Below are 17,897 nucleotides of genomic sequence, written 5' to 3' on the forward strand. Positions count from 1 at the left end.
AATTTACATTATTGATGTTATTATATCATCTATTTTTTAGCTCAGCCACTGAGGATGCACAAGGTAGTTCATTCTTCGTGCCGGTCAAAAGCCCGGATAAATGGGAAGGGTTGTGTCAGGAAGGGGATCCAGCGTAAAATCTTTGCCAAATCAAAAATGCGAATCATAAATCAGATTTCCATACGGGATCGATTGAGGCCCAGGTCACCAACGACCGCCACCAGTACTGTTGGCAAACAGGGTGCCGGTGGAAGCTGTGTTATTGTTGGGTGAAGGAGAAGGAGAGGTGGAAGGCTTGTCCAGAGGCAGCAGGAGAGGAGGAAGGGTAGGATTGTGGAGGTGAGAGTCAGCAATATGAATGTTGGCACTATGACTGGTAAAAGGAGAGAGCTGGCTGATATGATGGAGAGAAGAAAGGTAGATATACTGTGTGTGCAAGAGACCAGGTGGAAGGGGAGTAAGGCCAGGAGCATCAGAGGTGGGTTCAAACACTTCTACCATGGTGCGAATGGGAGGAGAAATGGGGTAGGGGTAATCCTGAAGGAAGAGTATGTCAAGAGTGTGCTGGAGGGTGAAGAGAGTGTCAGACAGAGTGATGAGTATGAAGCTGGAAATCGAAGGTGTGATGATGAATGTTGTCAGTGCATATGCCCCACAAGTTGGGTGTGAGGTGGAAGAGAAAGAATAATTCTGGAGTGAGTTGGATGAAGTGGTAGAGAGTGTGCCCAAGGAGCAGAGAGTAGTGATTTGAGCAGACTTCAAAGGACATGTTGGTGAAGGGAACAGAGGTGATGAGGAGGTGATGGGTAGGTATGGTGTCAAGGAGAGGAATGTGGAAGGACAGATGGTGGTGGATTTTGTGAAAAGGGTGGACATGGCTGTGATGAACACATATTTCGAGAAGAGGGAGGAACACAGGGTGACGTACAAGAGTGGAGGAAAGTGCAGACAGGTGGACTATATCTTATGCGGGAGGCGCGATCTTAAAGTGATTGGAGACTGCAAGGTGGTGACAGGGGAGAATGTAGCTCGGCAGCATCAGATGGTGGTCTTTAGGATGACTTTGGAGACGAGGAAGAGAGTGAAGGCAGAACCAAGGATCAAATGGTGGAAGTTGAAGGAGGAAGACTGTTGTGTGGTGTTCAGGGAGGAGTTATGACAGGCACTAGTTAGTACTGAAGAGTTGCCAGATGGTTGGGCAACTACTGCAGGAATGGTGAGGGAGACAGCTAGGAGGGTACTTGGTGTGTCATCTGGACAGAGGAAGGAAGACAAGGAGACTTGGAGGTGGAATGAGAAAGTACAGAAAAGTATACAGAGGAAAAGGTTGGCAAAGAAGAAGTGGGATTGTAAGAGAGATGAAGAATGTAGACAGGAGTACAAGGAGGTGCAGCATAAAGCAAAGAGAGAGGTGGTAAAGGAAAAGGCGTATGGTGAGTTGTATGACAGGTTAGACACTGAGGAAGGAGAAAAGGACTTGTACCGATTGGCTACACAGAGGGACCGAGCTGCAAAGGATGTGCAGCAGGTTAGAGTGATGAAAGATAGAGTTGGAAATGTGCTGACAAGCGAGCAAAGTGTGTTGAGAAGGTGGAATGAGTACTTTAAGGGGTTGATTAATAAAGAAAATGAGAGAGAGAGAGAAGGTTGGATGATGTGGGGATAGTTAATCGGGAAGTATGGTGGATTATCAAGGAGGAAGTTTGAGCAAATATGAAGAGGAGGAGGAGTGGGAAGGCGGTTGGTCCTGGACCTGTGGAGACACGGAGGTGTTTAGGAGAGATGGCAGTGGAGTTTTTAACTACTAGATTGTTTAACACAATCTTGGAAAGTGAGAGGATGCTTGAGGAGTGGAGAAGAGGTGTACTCCCACAGTCCAAAGACATGTAGGTCAGGTGAATCGGCCATACTAAATTGTCCCTAGGTGTGAATGTGTGTGTGTGTGTGTGTGTGTGTGTGTGTGTGCCGCCCAGTGACTGCTGGGATGGGCTCCAGCATCCCCGTGACCCTGAGAGCAGGCTAAGCAGTTTGGGGAATAGAATAGAATAGAATAGGATAGAATAGAATAGAATAGAAAAGCTTTTTGGGAACATGAAGGTAGCACTCATTGTTGTGCATTCTGAAGAATGACCCAGCCTCTGTGGTCTCCATTGTGAATCAGCCCATCCATCACCAACTCGTGCATGGTGAGCCACATCATATTTATGGTCTGTGTCCAGTCTATTCTGTAGCACCCCACACAGTGTAGACAACTCTGCGCTACGGGTTGGAGGTCAGATGACCCACACTGGCCTTCCATCCAAGCTCCTCTTCAGACATCATATCGACTGCCACGGTCTTCCATATGAAAGCCTCTTCCCCAGTTTGAAGAACACTAGCTCTGGCCTTGTTGAGCTGAAAAAGACAGGGAAGACAGAAAATAGACCACAGAAATCATCAACTGGGGGAAGAGTCTAAGAGGTCCTAGGAAAATGATTATTTTTTGATGTACTATTATCTTCCTTTGCCTCATGCGACCGGTAATCCTGCCCTCCTCTTTCTTCTCTATATTACACTACCGTTCAAAAGTTTGGGATCACCCAAACAATTTCGTGTTTTCCATGAAAAGTCACACTTATTCACCACCATATGTTGTGAAATGAATAGAAAATAGAGTCAAGACATTGACAAGGTTAGAAATAATGATTTGTATTTGAAATAAGATTTTTTTTACATCAAACTTTGCTTTCGTCAAAGAATCCTCCATTTGCAGCAATTACAGCATTGCAGACCTTTGGCATTCTAGCTGTTAATTTGTTGAGGTAATCTGGAGAAATTGCACCCCACGCTTCCAGAAGCAGCTCCCACAAGTTGGATTGGTTGGATGGGCACTTCTTTGAGCAGATTGAGTTTCTGGAGCATCACATTTGTGGGGTCAATTAAACGCTCAAAATGGCCAGAAAAAGAGAACTTTCATCTGAAACTCGACAGTCTATTCTTGTTCTTAGAAATGAAGGCTATTCCATGCGAGAAATTGCTAAGAAATTGAAGATTTCCTACACCGGTGTGTACTACTCCCTTCAGAGGACAGCACAAGCAGGCTCTAACAGGTACTATTTAATGAAGATGCCAGTTGGGGACCTGTGAGGCGTCTGTTTCTCAAACTAGAGACTCTAATGTACTTATCTTCTTGCTCAGTTGTGCAACGCGGCCTCCCACTTCTTTTTCTACTCTGGTTAGAGCCTGTTTGTGCTGTCCTCTGAAGGGAGTAGTACACACCGGTGTAGGAAATCTTCAATTTCTTAGCAATTTCTCGCATGGAATAGCCTTCATTTCTAAGAACAAGAATAGACTGTCGAGTTTCAGATGAAAGTTCTCTTTTTCTGGCCATTTTGAGCGTTTAATTGACCCCACAAATGTGATGCTCCAGAAACTCAATCTGCTCAAAGAAGTGCCCATCCAACCAATCCAACTTGTGGGAGCTGCTTCTGGAAGCGTGGGGTGCAATTTCTCCAGATTACCTCAACAAATTAACAGCTAGAATGCCAAAGGTCTGCAATGCTGTAATTGCTGCAAATGGAGGATTCTTTGACGAAAGCAAAGTTTGATGTAAAAAAAATCTTATTTCAAATACAAATCATTATTTCTAACCTTGTCAATGTCTTGACTCTATTTTCTATTCATTTCACAACATATGGTGGTGAATAAGTGTGACTTTTCATGGAAAACACAAAATTGTTTGAGTGATCCCAAACTTTTGAACGGTAGTGTATATCCTTGGTTCATCCTGTCACCCTTTCAAATAGTCACATATTAAGTCTCGCAGGCTGCTAGACAGAGAAAAACAAGTTTTGCTTATTGCTAAATGCAGACTATACAGTAGAGCAGTAAATTGTATATTGATTTAAGTTTAGGACATTAGGTAGCCCCCTAATAGAGATAGGCCTAATTATCTGGACAATGTGACTCACCTTTTACAACTTCAGGATCCACATCTCTAAAAGCCAGCGACAAGTTGTTCAGAAGATGTGTTGTGACCTCCTGGTTGTGCAGGGGAAGTATCACTGTAGAGAAGAAAGGAAATGAGATTAGAAGTTAATTTAGAATTCCAGGTACTGTTATGAAACAATCGTGACGATATACCTACAAAACACGTTAGCTTACCTTGTGTCCGGATCATATACCTGTGGGTGTTGATTTCAGCATTCTCCACACAGCTTCCTGTAAAAACCAAAATTAGTACAAGGGTTAAATTCAACCATATTAAGGGATTAAAGCAGATAAAGAAATGCAAACACATCAGAATATGTGGCAGACATACAAAAAATCAGCAGGCAACAAATATAAACTTACCGATAGTTATTTCCAGACTCCTCCTGTGCCTCTTTGAGCTCTCTAATGTATTTATCCATCCTGTCCATCCACCGAATAACATTCTCCATGACCCTTTCCTGCTGTTCAGACATCGTCTTAAAAAATACATGTAACATTGACACCAGTTGTTTGTTTTCATTCACAGTCGGAGTTGGAATAATTGGATATTCCCGGCACACAGGAGTGGCCTCCGTACTCTGCTGTCTGTTGGAAAACTCATGTTCTTTTGCAAGCCATCTTCAAAATGGCCATTATCAACAGGAAACAGTGTGCAGCTTCTGGTATGTTCTGTAAACTTCTGCAAACCTTGCCTCTCCTACATACAGGTAACCAACCCCCTTAACCAATTCAAATTTTGCTCTACAGTTGAACACAATGCTATTGGTTACTTTCATACTACGTGATGCATGCACACAAAACTGACTGGACAGGACTCATCCTTTTCATTATCTCTCTTGACTTGTCCCGACTGCTCTGCCAAATACTCTTTTCCGATTGCAGAAGCAAAATGAAAACAAAACAAAACTGCCATTCACCTTTCAGTTTCATTTTCCACTTCCGGTGTGGGAAGATGGTGGTGCAAACTCACATTTGCAGCGGCCTCACACAGTGCCTACCGTGCAGTGTCTTTGTCTGCACCTGTGTCTAGGTTTGTGTCTTTGTCATGTGGCTGGGAGAGCTAGCGCTGGATTGGCTGGGGGAGCTTGGTCTGCTGTGACCTGTGGGTCCGGGGACCGTGGCCCTGCCCGGAGCTGTGCCCAAAGAGGAAACTCTGAGGGCAGTCTGACAGGACGCGGAAGCGGGGCAGGCTAAGCTAACTGCTAGCCCTTGCAGACCAGCCGTTCTCACATTCATCCTGGCTGGCATTCGTTCTCTTGGACAGTGAAAGTTTTTTTCTTTTGTTTTTTTTTTTTTTTTGGATATGTTGGCTATAGTGTTTTTGTAGGTTTGTAGTTTTTGCATTTATTTATTTATATACTTATTTTGTAGTTTGGATATATGTGTTCTTGTAGTTTTTGGATATGTGTTTTAGCCTTTGTGTTGCACTGCTGTGGGCTGGGGGAAACGATATTTTGTTTCATTTCATGTGCGCAAGTACATGAAATGAAAAATAATGACAAATAATTTTTCCTGATTCCTGATTCGTGAGTAGTCATGGAAGGAATAAGGGAAACAAAGACAGCTGTGTGATCATTGTGACAATGTCATTTTGCATACTCTGTCTTATTTACTCAAGAAAACGCATTTTCTCAATGGACTTTGGATGAAAGATACCCCCGATGCTTTGCGGTTTCCAGCAAATGTGTTTTGCATGCAACCAGGGGACAAAGAGCATGAGCAACAACACCCAGAAACTGATGACGGCGGCACTCTGCAGGGTAAGATTGTCAGCCTAATATCATGCTACAAAGTTTTAAAAAAGCTTGTAGCTTGCTAACTGCTAGACAAGTTTAGAGACTGTTGTAGTGCCAAAGCTCCCAGAGAAAGGTGTGGGCTACTTCCTGTGTATTTCCAATATAGTGTGAACTTAACGTTAGTATACATTTTCATGATTCTGTCATGCAGTACACTTGGTGATGCATGGTAGATTGTGGGTGTATGTTTCCATCTGTGTGAGTAAAATGGGACTTGTGTTGGTGTCACAGATAACATCGTTGATGAAGATGTCAAGCGTTTCCTCAGTGCCAGTGACACAGCACAGTCTCCAGATGATGATGAAGTTCAGGGGTAATTTTTCTGTGGAAGAGGATCTGCTTCAAGATACTGACATTGTAGGAGAGGGATATACAGACGCAGATGGGTTCGCTGAAGACAGCTCTGCACATTTGAAGCAGCTTGCACTTATGCCTTTGGCACAGCAAGCTGTTTTCAAAATATCAGCTCGTGCAGCCTTTGCACTCTTGCAGTGTATAAGACAATTCATTTGGCTCATGGGACACATTCTGTGCGTAAACACACTCAGTGAGCTGACTAGAAGGATCCCCGAGACTTTATATTCACTCAGGAAATTGACGAGACAGTTTTTTTTTTTTTTCAGTGTGTAGTTTGCCCTAAGTGTATGGTAGCATACACTTGAGGAATCATACACCATCTGCAGAACTGGTTCAGAAATCAGCTACACGCATGGTTATATTCCTTTCCACAATCACCCACAGAAGAAATTAAGCATTTATGAGAAGGTTCATCAGCTCAAGGTTATAAAAACTGCCGGTATCCCATATGAATCTACTGTTACAAGAAGGTTACTCGGTCTTTGGAGCCTTTTGTGAGAAGATCTGGATGTTTGGAGATGTGTGAACAACGGAGACACCGGAACATGCCTGACTCTGTCATGGGGGATGCATACAACGGGAAAATCTGGCAGGACTTTCAATATGTGAATGGGCAACTAGTTCTTGCAGAACCTAATAATGTTGTACTGCTGATAAATGTTGACAGGTACCAGCCCCTTTTTCATGGTTTATTCATTAAAGTTTTCTTCAAGTACAAAATAAATGTAGAGCGCAATGAAGAGAAAACACTACCAAAATGGTAGTTCAGCAATTTCACTGTTATTACAATAGAAGAGATAGACCTAACCCAGTCTGCTCCATCCACCCTCAGGTATGGAGACCAGCAGTTACAGAGAAAATAAAAAAATAGATATAACATACCAACAAACAAGCAAAACAAAACAAGACAAAAAGGGATGTCTCACATACCTAGGGTCAAGGCAGAGAGGCACTCTCCAGTACAAAGGCATTCATACACTCGAGACATTACCATTCATGGGCTACCACCATGAAAGAGCTTTTGGAGGCTGTGAAGCAAGGGTTTATACATGCAAGAAGAAGTGTTACCACATCGTATTAAATCTAGATACATATCTTCGCACTATCAAATCTTTTAAAGTTTTGAGAACATTAATTCATCCTTTAACCACAGTGAATGAGAGGGGGACGCCGTGCTTTCCAGTGTCTCTAAATTAGACGTCTAGCTATCAGGCAGAGAAAAGCAACAATTTCTGACTTAGATTAGGATACCTGGATGGAGTCTGGCAAGACCCCAAATAGGGCTGTGAGTGGACACAGTTCCAGCAGTTCCCACAATACATCCAAAAGAGTGGGGAATATAGAGACCACGTATGTGTGCAGGGAAGGGCATGTCCGAAACATATGCAAAAGTGTACCACGAACCTGTCGACATCTATCACACAGTGGGTCAATGTTAGAGTAGACATGGGACAATCGAGACTTGGTCCAGTGTGCACGGTGTAAAAGCTTGCACTGAATAACCCCACGTCTGGCACATGTAGAAGACGAGAGAACACGCCAGAGGATAGACCCTCATACCTCTGCCACATCCACACCTAAATCTTGGGAGCAAAGAGCTAAAAGTGTCTGGTCAGAAGGAGAACAGAGGGAGGGAGTAATGCCATAGAGTGTAGATATTATACTTTTCATTATCAGGAGGACCTTGAGCATTTTATCGATAGGTGTATCTACTGGGATGTGTGGGACAGTTCTATATGTTGTTCCGTAAAAATCTCTTACTTGGAAATATCTGTAAAGATGAGGATTTGGGAGGTGGAATTGCTCAGCCAGCTGTTGAAAGGAAGCAAAGACATCCTCCAGAGACAAGTTTCTCACTGTGCATATACCTTTCTGAAACCACAGCTTGAAAGCATTATCCTGCATTGAGGGGGGGAACGGGGTCATTATGGAGTTGGTGCTGACTCTTTAAGCGCTCCCCATATTTGGTCGGTGTCATATGTCTTGTTGTTTTGAAATTGCCAAGAGAGGAACGGTTCCAAGATGAAAATATGATTTTAGCTGGAGTGATCTAAAGAACCCAAAATCAACATTAATGTATGCCATGAGTGCTTGGTTGATGAGCTCCGAGAACTGTGGGAAGGAGTTCTCACGATGGACTCTTCACCCTTGGGATGCCAGGTTTACAGAGCAGCCCTGCTCTGCCTCTCATCTGATACCCCATCTTCCCACGAATGTGGGAGTTTTGTTGGCCGTGGCGCACTGAGAGGTAAGCTGTGATCTATTTTTCATACTTATACTGCTCAGTGTTTCCTATTATATGGAATGAATCAAATATTAAAAACCATCTGTTTTCTTTCCAGGATGTAACAAGTGACTGAAGATATTTAAGAAGACAACATTGGGGGGGGGGGGCAGACTTCTCCAGATTTGATGGATTAACTTGGACTTTTCACACCTCAGAAGAACACGGAAGATTTGCAAAGATGACAGAGAAGGCCACAACAAGGTAAGCCCAGAAGAAACTGGAAGTGAAGCATGGTGCCAGATGATCTGAACTTTTCTCCTTGCCATACTTTGAGGCCATCCAATTTGTTGTCATGATCTATACTCAGCACCACAACTCCGCAGTTAAGTCGTACTAAGTAGAGAGTATTAGTGCTAATTCCACTGCGCACAGTGGTAGAGATTTAAGCAAAGTCTACTTAATATTTTCCTTTGTTTACATTTGTCTTACTGTGTTTGTTTTTGTAGCTTTTATATCTTTTCAATTCATTTTACAATGAACTTTTTTTATATCATATCAATTAATGTTTCACCTTTGTTATAAGAAAAGAACGCCCAGATGTCTCTGCTGTCAGTGTTTCTTTGCTGGGCCATTCAGACTCCCTTTAACTTGGCTCTACGAGGCTGTTTACACCTGCCATTAACAGGCGTCTTGGGTTATCCGATCACCCAATGCATCCTCAATGTGTCTTGTGATCTGATCTCCCAGGTCACATTTGGTGGTGGCCTGCGGCGCATTTGTCCACATCACATTTGAAATGTAAACACACGTGTCCCACAGCACATTGAAGGACCAGCTAGCCGGTCACCAAAGCCTCCTCTGGGTTTAGGTTTTTTTTTAAATTTTTTTTTTAACCTGGTCTGTAATATCTGCCACACATCAGGCCCGCAGCTGTGAAAGAGCGCCTGCCAGCGTGCACACTCGAGTTCAACTTCAGGTTCACGTTCATTTATCCAGCGCAGAGCGGGGCCCGAGCCTCTCAAACCCGCCGGAGTAATTAAAAAATCTGAGTCTGAACCGACGTGATCGGGTCAAGTCTGACAGGGTTCGGGTTGAAAGTTACAAACTGTGTTCAGACATTTACATTTTCCCACATGGCGAGTTTTAAGAATGAGTTTCAACTTTTGCTGTGTAATTTTGAGCACAAAATGAAAGAAGGCAAACAATATGAGCCTGACACTCGTGATTCACTCGGTTAATCTTCCTCATCAGATTATTTGTCTCTATCTGGCGGGACATGCATCTGCTGCGTCCATGCCATAATAATGTGAAACTATTTGTCCCCAATAGACTATTTCTTAAATGCAATATATCAGGTCAGGGGTCTGAAGGCCTTCGGACAGAGTTATATCATCTTTATCTTCATCATCATCATCATCAGCATAATAACGTTTTATTTACGCAGCACTTTTTAAAAACCTGCTGTGCTTCACAACAATGTGAAATGGAAATATACTGGACTAGTAAGTGACCCGCAACCAAGTTGCGGTGATCATGACGTTTATTAGCTATCCACCCGTCTAAATCTCCTTCCTCTTCATCCTGCCAGCTAACCGCCTTCCCCCTGCCCCTAAACCCCCCCCCACTCCAACTCCCTCCCCCCAAATGCTCAGAATCACTTGAAATGCCGAGAAAAGTGGTTTTTAGCCATTTTTAGAAGATGCATATTTTGCAAAAGTATGCATAATTATATTTTAATTTTCTGCTATTTTTCTGGTCCTCTCTGGAACAATACCTACCACCTCCAAAAGAAATTAGGATCATAAATGCTTTAGTTTTCGGTCCCGCTATCTACACTAACACACACTAACACACACACACACACACACACACACACACACACACACACACATTCCGAAGATATATGAGTAGAAGGTGCGAAAGTACCCACACCTGTACGACACGTCACAGAGAGGATACATACCACCGTCTCTTCAGTGTGTTGTCTTGTAGAGCCAGCAGGCAAGAGCATGTCTTCCTCGTCGTCAGTGTCGGACGCCATGACAGAAGAGTGTAAACAACACGCAAGCATTGTGGGTAATGTAGTGTTTCACGGACAGTTTTTACAGGAAACTACAACGGGGAAGTGCGCTCGACTATGGAAGCCCAAATGACTGCGGACATTCCTCGTGGAGTCCGCTCCGCGTGCGTTCCGCCCGAGTATGTTTGGGCCTTTAAATCTGATTCATCAGATAAGACACTCGGACACTTCCACGCGCGCAACAGCGGACAACTTTATTGTTCGTCAGACCCGCCAAAACCCGAACCGCCCGCACGCGCTGATTTCCATTCAAAAACAGAAAACTTTATTGAGTTCACGTCACGACCCATGCAAATGCGACTGTGACGTTGTGGCTTATTTCACGGACGCTTTCTATTTGCAACGCTGCTCGCTGTCTCCGCCCGCCGTCCAGCAAGCCGTTAAGAACGCGAGGTTTGTGCGAACGGCGGAAAGAGCCGAGGCGTGACGTAGCCAGAGCCCGCCATCTTGTTGAACTGCTCAGGATTCTGAAGGGATTCCACATATTTTATGCATATTCCGCATATTATGCAGATTTTTAATGTTCCTGTGGAGTTAGAAAACAACGAGACAGGAGACGTGAGAGTAGACGTAGTCGAGGTAGTTTACGAGCTCCAACTTAGCATGTCATACATTCGACAACGACACTGAACCGTGAACCGGAAGCGGAAGTGCATTATGTGACCCCTCGCCTCTTACCTTAAAGGTACACCGTCCTCTTAGGTGAATGTCTCTCGTTATATAGATGTGGGTCACCACACAGGCCCCCCCAGAATTCACCTACACAAAACAATGCAAAACAGCAAAAGTGCAAGTTATGAACATAAAGATAGACTCTACAACAGAACAGTCAATGACATAGTGCAAAGTCACGGGGAAAACAGGTGACGAGTTGGGGGGCGGACCCTGCGGCCATAACGGCTGCGCTTCACAGGAGGGGAAACAGATGGGGTCGAAACTCGGGCCATAGGCGGGGCCGAAGCAGGAACAGAGGCAGGTGCCAGGGCCGACCTAGGAGGGTGCCCCCGCCGCGGGGGTAGGGCCAATTGCATTGGCTCCCCAATGTCCAAGTGAGCGGGCTCGAGACGGTCTATAGCGACCCGCTCCGGCCTGCCCCCCATGTCCACCACAAAGTTCTTATCCCCCGCCTCCAGGACGCGGAAGGGCCCGTCGTATGGGGGCTGCAGCGGGGACCGATGGCTGTCGTGCCTAATGAAGACGTACCTCGCCGATGGCAGATCCTTGGGGATGTAGGACCGGGGGAGGCAGTGTTGAGACATCGGAACGGGAGCGAAGGCACCGGCAGCGCTCCGGGACGCACTGAGGTGAGAGGCGGCCGACCAGGGAGCCGTAGCATCCGGAAGAAACTCCCCCGGAACCCGCAGGGGCTGGCCATACACCAGCTCAGCGGAGGAGGTCTGGAGGTCTTCCTTCGGGGCCGAACGCAGGCCGAGCATGACCCACGGGAGCCGGTCCATCCAGTCGCAGCCCGTGAGGCTTGCCCGCAGAGCGGCTTTCATGTCCCGATGGAACCGCTCACAAAGTCCGTTGCTCTGCGGGTTGTACGCCGTAGTGCGGTGGATCTTCACCCCCAGGTGCTCAGCGACCGCCGTCCAGAGCTCCGAGGTAAACTGGGAGCCCCGGTCGCTCGTGATGTCACCAGGCGTGCCGAAACGGGCCACCCAGCAGCCGATGAACGCCCGCGCTACCTCTGCTGCCGTCGTGGACAAGGGAATAGCCTCTGGCCACCTGGTGGCCCTGTCCACAATAGTGAGGAGGAACGTATAACCACGGGAGGGGGGCAGGGGACCCACCAGGTCAACATTGACGTGGTCAAACCGCCTCTCTGGAACCACAAACGGCGCCAAAGGGGCCTTGGTATGGCGGTGCACCTTGGCGCGTTGGCACGCCACACACGAGCCGGCCCAGGCTCTAACATCCTTACGGAGCCCAGGCCAAACGAACTTGACGCTCACCAGCTTGGTCGAGGCCTTCACTCCCGGGTGGGAAAGGCCGTGGACGGTGTCGAAAATTCGGCGCCGCCAGGAAGTAGGCACCAGGGGGCGCGGTTGACCGGTGGAGATGTCACAGAGGAGGGTGGTGTTGGCCGCGTCGAACGTCACGTCCTCCAGCCGTAGCGCCGTAGGGGTCGACCGGTAGTCTTGAACGGTCGCGTCCTTGGCTTGGTCCGCTGCCATAGCGGCATAGTCGAGTCCCAAGTGAACGGCGTTAACAACCGCCCGTGAAAGGCAGTCGGCGACGAAGTTATCCTTGCCCGACACGTGTTGTATGTCCGTGGTAAACTCGGAAACCGCCGCGAGATGGCGCTGCTGACGCCCAGACCACGGTTCTGAGGTTTTGGCCATACAGAACGTCAGCGGTTTGTGGTCCACGAAAGCGGTGAACTGTCGGCCCTCCAATAGGAACCTTAAGTGTCTGGTTGCGAGGAAGAGACCCAGTAGTTCCCTATCAAAGGTGCTGTATTTGCGCTCGCTCTCACAGAGTTGTTTACTGAAGAACGCCAATGACTGCCAGCCCCCCCCCCCACCCACTGCTCACACACATAGTCGGAGGCATCCGTTGTAAGGGCTATGGGGGCGGCAGACGACGGGTGAGCTAGCAGCGCAGCGTTGGCCAGCGCGGTCTTGGCGGCCACAAAAGCCTCTTCCATCCCCGAAGACCAGTCCAGCTCGTCCTTAGACTTCTTACCCCGCAGGGCCTCATACAGGGGACGCATGATGTGGGCGGCACGGGGCAGGAAACGGTTATAAAAGTTCACCATGCCCAGGAATTCCTGCAGCGACTGTACAGTGCGGGGGCGGGGGAACATGGTGACAGCCTCAACCCTGGCAGGGAGGGGAACGGCCCCCTGGGGAGTGATGTGGTGCCCGAGGAAGGTGATGGACGACTCCCCGAACTGACACTCAGCTGGGTTGATGATGAGGCCGTGTTCGCTGAGCCTGTCGAACAGCTGTCTGAGGTGCGTCATGTGTTCCTCCGCCGACGCGCTGGCCACGAGGATGTCGTCTAAGTACACAAACAAAAATGGCATGTCGCGGAGCACAGAATCCATAAGGCGCTGAAACGTCTGCGCTGCCCCTTTAAGGCCGAAAGGCATACGTAAAAACTCAAAGAGCCCAAACGGTGTGATGACAGCCGTTTTTGGGACATCCAGTGGGTGGACCGGCACTTGGTGATACCCCCGCACTAAGTCGATTTTGGAATAGATGGCAGCGCCCGCCAGGTGGGTAGAGAAATCTTGTATGTGCGGTATGGGGTACCGGTCGGGGGTCGTGGCATTGTTTAGGCGACGGTAGTCCCCGCACGGGTGCCAACCCCCGTCGGCCTTAGTAACCATGTGAAGAGGGGAAGCCCACGGGCTGTCAGAACGGCGGACAATGCCGAGGCGCTCCATAGTCGAAAACTCCTCCCTGGCTATTGCGAGCTTGGCCGAGTCGAGGCGTCGGGCCCAGGCATAAACCGGGGGGCCCACTGTGGTGATATGATGTTCCACGCCGTGCTTGGCCACCGCCGAGGAGAAGGTGGGTGTGGTGAGCTCGGGGAAATTGGCGAGCAGGCGTTGGTATGGATCCCCGGTGGAGAGTGTGTTAGCGAGGCACAGCGCTCCAGCCCCCCCAAGCGTGCAGGGGTATAACGCAAAAGAGACGGCATCAATCACGTGACAGTTTTTAACATCCACCAGCAGGTTGAAAGCACAGAGGAAATCCGCACCTAGGAGCGGGGTGGATACAGCAGCCATCACAAAGTCCCAGCCGAAACGTCGGCCGCCAAAACACACGTCCATATGTCTGATACCGTACATCCGAATGGACGTGCCGTTGGCGGCGTCCATCTGGGGGCCGTGACTGTCGGTCATCGTGTCCACAGCTTGTGCTGGTAGTATGCTGCGTTGAGCGCCAGAGTCAACCAGCAGCCGCCGGCCCGACAAGGAGTCTCTGATGAACAACAGCTTGCAGTCACGGCCGGCGCCCATAGCCGTTAACGAGCGCCGGCCTTGGCGTTTCCCTGAACCCTGTAACTGCAGGGTTTGCGACACCGTTTTGCTTTTGCCCCAAACCTGGCATGGTAATAACAGAGCCCGTCGTCAGGTTGGCGGCGGGCTGTCACCGCAGCCGCGGTGTCCATATAGTCGTACACAGGTGGTGGTGGGGCGGTCTGGTGGGGTAGCAGGGCATGCACAAACTGTTGCCGGTTGGCCAGGAAAACCCTGTCTGCTTCAGCAGCCAGAGAACGGTAGTCCTTGGAGGCGGCGAGAGGAGAACTGGCCAGTGCTGTGCGTACAGGTGCGGGGAGCTGCCTCAGAAAAATGTGTGTGAAAAGAAAGGCCGCATCAGCCGATCCCAGCACAGACAGCATTTTTTCCATTAACTCAGACGGTTTGCCGTCGCCGAGGCCATTCAGGGATAGTAAACGGTCTGCCTTCTCCAGCTCCGACAGTTCAAATAGTTTCAGGAGGAATGTCTTTATAGCATCGTACTTGCCAGCAGCTGGCGGAGCTTCCAACAGTGTCATTGCTCGCGCCGTTGTCGATGTGTCTAACGCCGCCACTACGTGGAAGTACTGCGTTGCATCCTGCGTTATCCCTCTCAGCTGGAACTGGGCTTCCACATGTTGAAACCACGGCCGTGGATTATGCTGCCAAAAGTCGGGTAGCTTTACAGAAGCGGTGTAAATGCTAGCGTTAGCAATAGCCATGTTGTTAGCACCGGCTTCGTCGTTGTCAGACATACTCGTATTAGTAGTTTGATCACGTCGTAGACGTAGACGTAATCGAGGTAGTTTACTAGCTCCAACTTAGCATGTCATACATTCGACAACGACACTGAACCGTGAACCGGAAGCGGAAGTGCATTATCTGACCCCTCGCCTCTTCCCTTAAAGGTACACCGTCCTCTTAGGTTAATGTCTCTCGTTATATAGATGTGGGTCACCACATTCTGCTATTTTTTATAGGTGCCCCTGATCATCCCCGATAACCTCCAAAAAGAATCAAGGCCCCAAGTGCTTTAGTTTGGCCGTTTATAGACTCCCACACAGACACACATTGTGAAAATACAGGAGTCGATGATTAATTTTGGGTTTTTAAGAGCACTTCAAATTTGGAACGACAACATAATTTGACAGTAATAACTTACAGATGTGAAATACATACTAATTGACGGCGCATTACAATGAGGCTCGAGCGAGCAAGGATGTCTCGTTTTGCTAAATGCCTGTTGCCTCGACTCCTCTCTCCTCGTGTTTCTGTATGTGCTTGCATGTTTATTTACGCGATTGTGCCACGTGCCACGGGGAGGGTTCGAGACGAGGGCGGACATGGTTTTAGGCGATTAAAACAGGCCTTATCTAATAATGTTTTTCATTCACGTACAATTGACTTGATTTGACTTGACTTCACTCGCACGGGCTGGTGCGCGCGCTCTCTCCACCCCCTACCACAGTGACGCCCGTGCTCATTTGCATATAGAGCGGGGAAGTGAGATCCGATCACAAGTGGTCACTCGAGATGCACGTGGAGATGCATTCTAATGCCAGGTGTGAAGTGACGCACTTGGAGCTTGTTATCGGCTCGCCCGGGACGCGTTAATGCCAGGCTAAACAGCCTCTGTTTCACCTCTTTCCGCAACACACAGTATGTGTAAAAGCACTCCATGTCAGACTGTTTTTAGACAATCGCACTGAGCAGGAATTATTGTCATTTCATTCCATGTTCTTGCATAGACAAAAGAAACACAATTTCGTTTCCCCCAGCCCACGGCAATGCAACACAAAAGACGAAAACACATATCCAAAACTTCCCAAAAACAACACCACCAAAATCACACAAAAACAGGGAGAATAAAGCAAAATAACACACAGTCAACAGCACAGTCCACTCAGTGCAACACAGTCCAAAAACTCCACTGTCCAGGTGAATGAACGCCAGCCAGGATTGTCGGAACTGCCGGTCTGCATGGGCTAGCAGTTAGCTTAACCTGCCCCGCTTCCGCGTCCTGTCAGACCGCCCTCGGTGTTTCCTCTTCGGGCGCAGCTCCGGGCAGGGCCGTGGCCTTAGGGCCCACTGGACGCAGCACACTAGGCTCCCTAAACCGATCCAACGCTAGCTCTCCCAGCCAGACACCTTCGACACACCTCCCCCACACTCTACACGACGCCACAAACGCAGACACAGACAAAAACACTGCACAGTCAATGCTAGGTGAGGCCGCCGCCAGACCACCTCGGTGTTTCCTCTCGGCGCAGCTCCGGGCAGGGTCGTGATCCCTGGGCCCACAGGGCGCAGCACACTAGGCTCCCTAAACCGATCCAACGCTAGCTCTCCCAGCCAGACACCTTCGATACACCTCCCCCACTCTACACGACCGCCAGACCACCTCGGTGTTTCCTCTCGGCGCAGCTCCGGGCAGGGCCGTGATCCCTGGGCCCACAGGGCGCAGCAGGCCAAGCTCTCTCAGCCAATCCAATGCCAGCTCTCCCCGCCATTAAACGAAATCGATGATCAAAATAAAAAACTTCACATGATAACACAAACTTAGACACAGGCATAGACGTGGACAAAGACACTGCTTAGTCGGTACTGGGTGAGGCCGCCGCAAATGTGAGTTCGCGCAGCCACCTGAGTTCGCGCAGTGTGAGTCAGATGCAAGAATAGAAGTGGTTCTAAAGCACATTTTGAACGTTAACACTTACTTCCCTGAACTACTAATGGGGGAGGGAGAGGGGGAGGGAAGCAGGCGTCAGTATCCAGCCCCACCCAGACCACTGACTGCTATTAGCATATGAAAGGCCAAGCCATTAGCTAATGACTGTGGTCAGGCGGATTTCTGAACACCCCAGTCTAACAGCTGTATTCAGACATTTGTGGGTGTTTGCAGGTCTGCATAACGAAGTTCTGCAGGCATGCGAATACCTCCAGCAACGGCAGACTTCCAAAGGCTCACCCCATGCATACCCTCACAATCTACTCTTTGATACAGTAAAACCACCGAGGGTGTATATTCCACGTAGATCCATCTAGGGGGTACACGGAATAAATCTGTGATTTACCTTCCCAAACAGTGCTGTTGAATAGCCGACTGCAGTTTCAGTACCAAAAATTAAAGGCATGCACCTTAGTGTAACAACAGAATAATATCACAATCTCTAACATGTGGCTAATGTTCATAGAATATCAATTAGGCTACAAAATAACCCACATTGTGTGAATTGCGAAGGGTCCCTACATTTGCTGGAATGCATTTCTCAAACGTTGCCTGAACATAATCCCGCCAGCACAATCCATTAATTATGTTAAAACGAAAAATAAAAAATAAATACATACTATAGAGAGAGCAAATGCCAGTAGATTGGCTGAAGAGTGCTACAACACGAATGCAGTTATTAAAAAAAAGTGGGTTCTTTGGATCCAAGGACATATCATGACACCAAAAAGAGAGAGAGAGTGTATGGGGTTTACTTTGCTTCG

Source organism: Lampris incognitus, chromosome 11 (genome assembly GCF_029633865.1).
Source record: "Lampris incognitus isolate fLamInc1 chromosome 11, fLamInc1.hap2, whole genome shotgun sequence".
Lineage (NCBI taxonomy): Eukaryota > Metazoa > Chordata > Actinopteri > Lampriformes > Lampridae > Lampris > Lampris incognitus.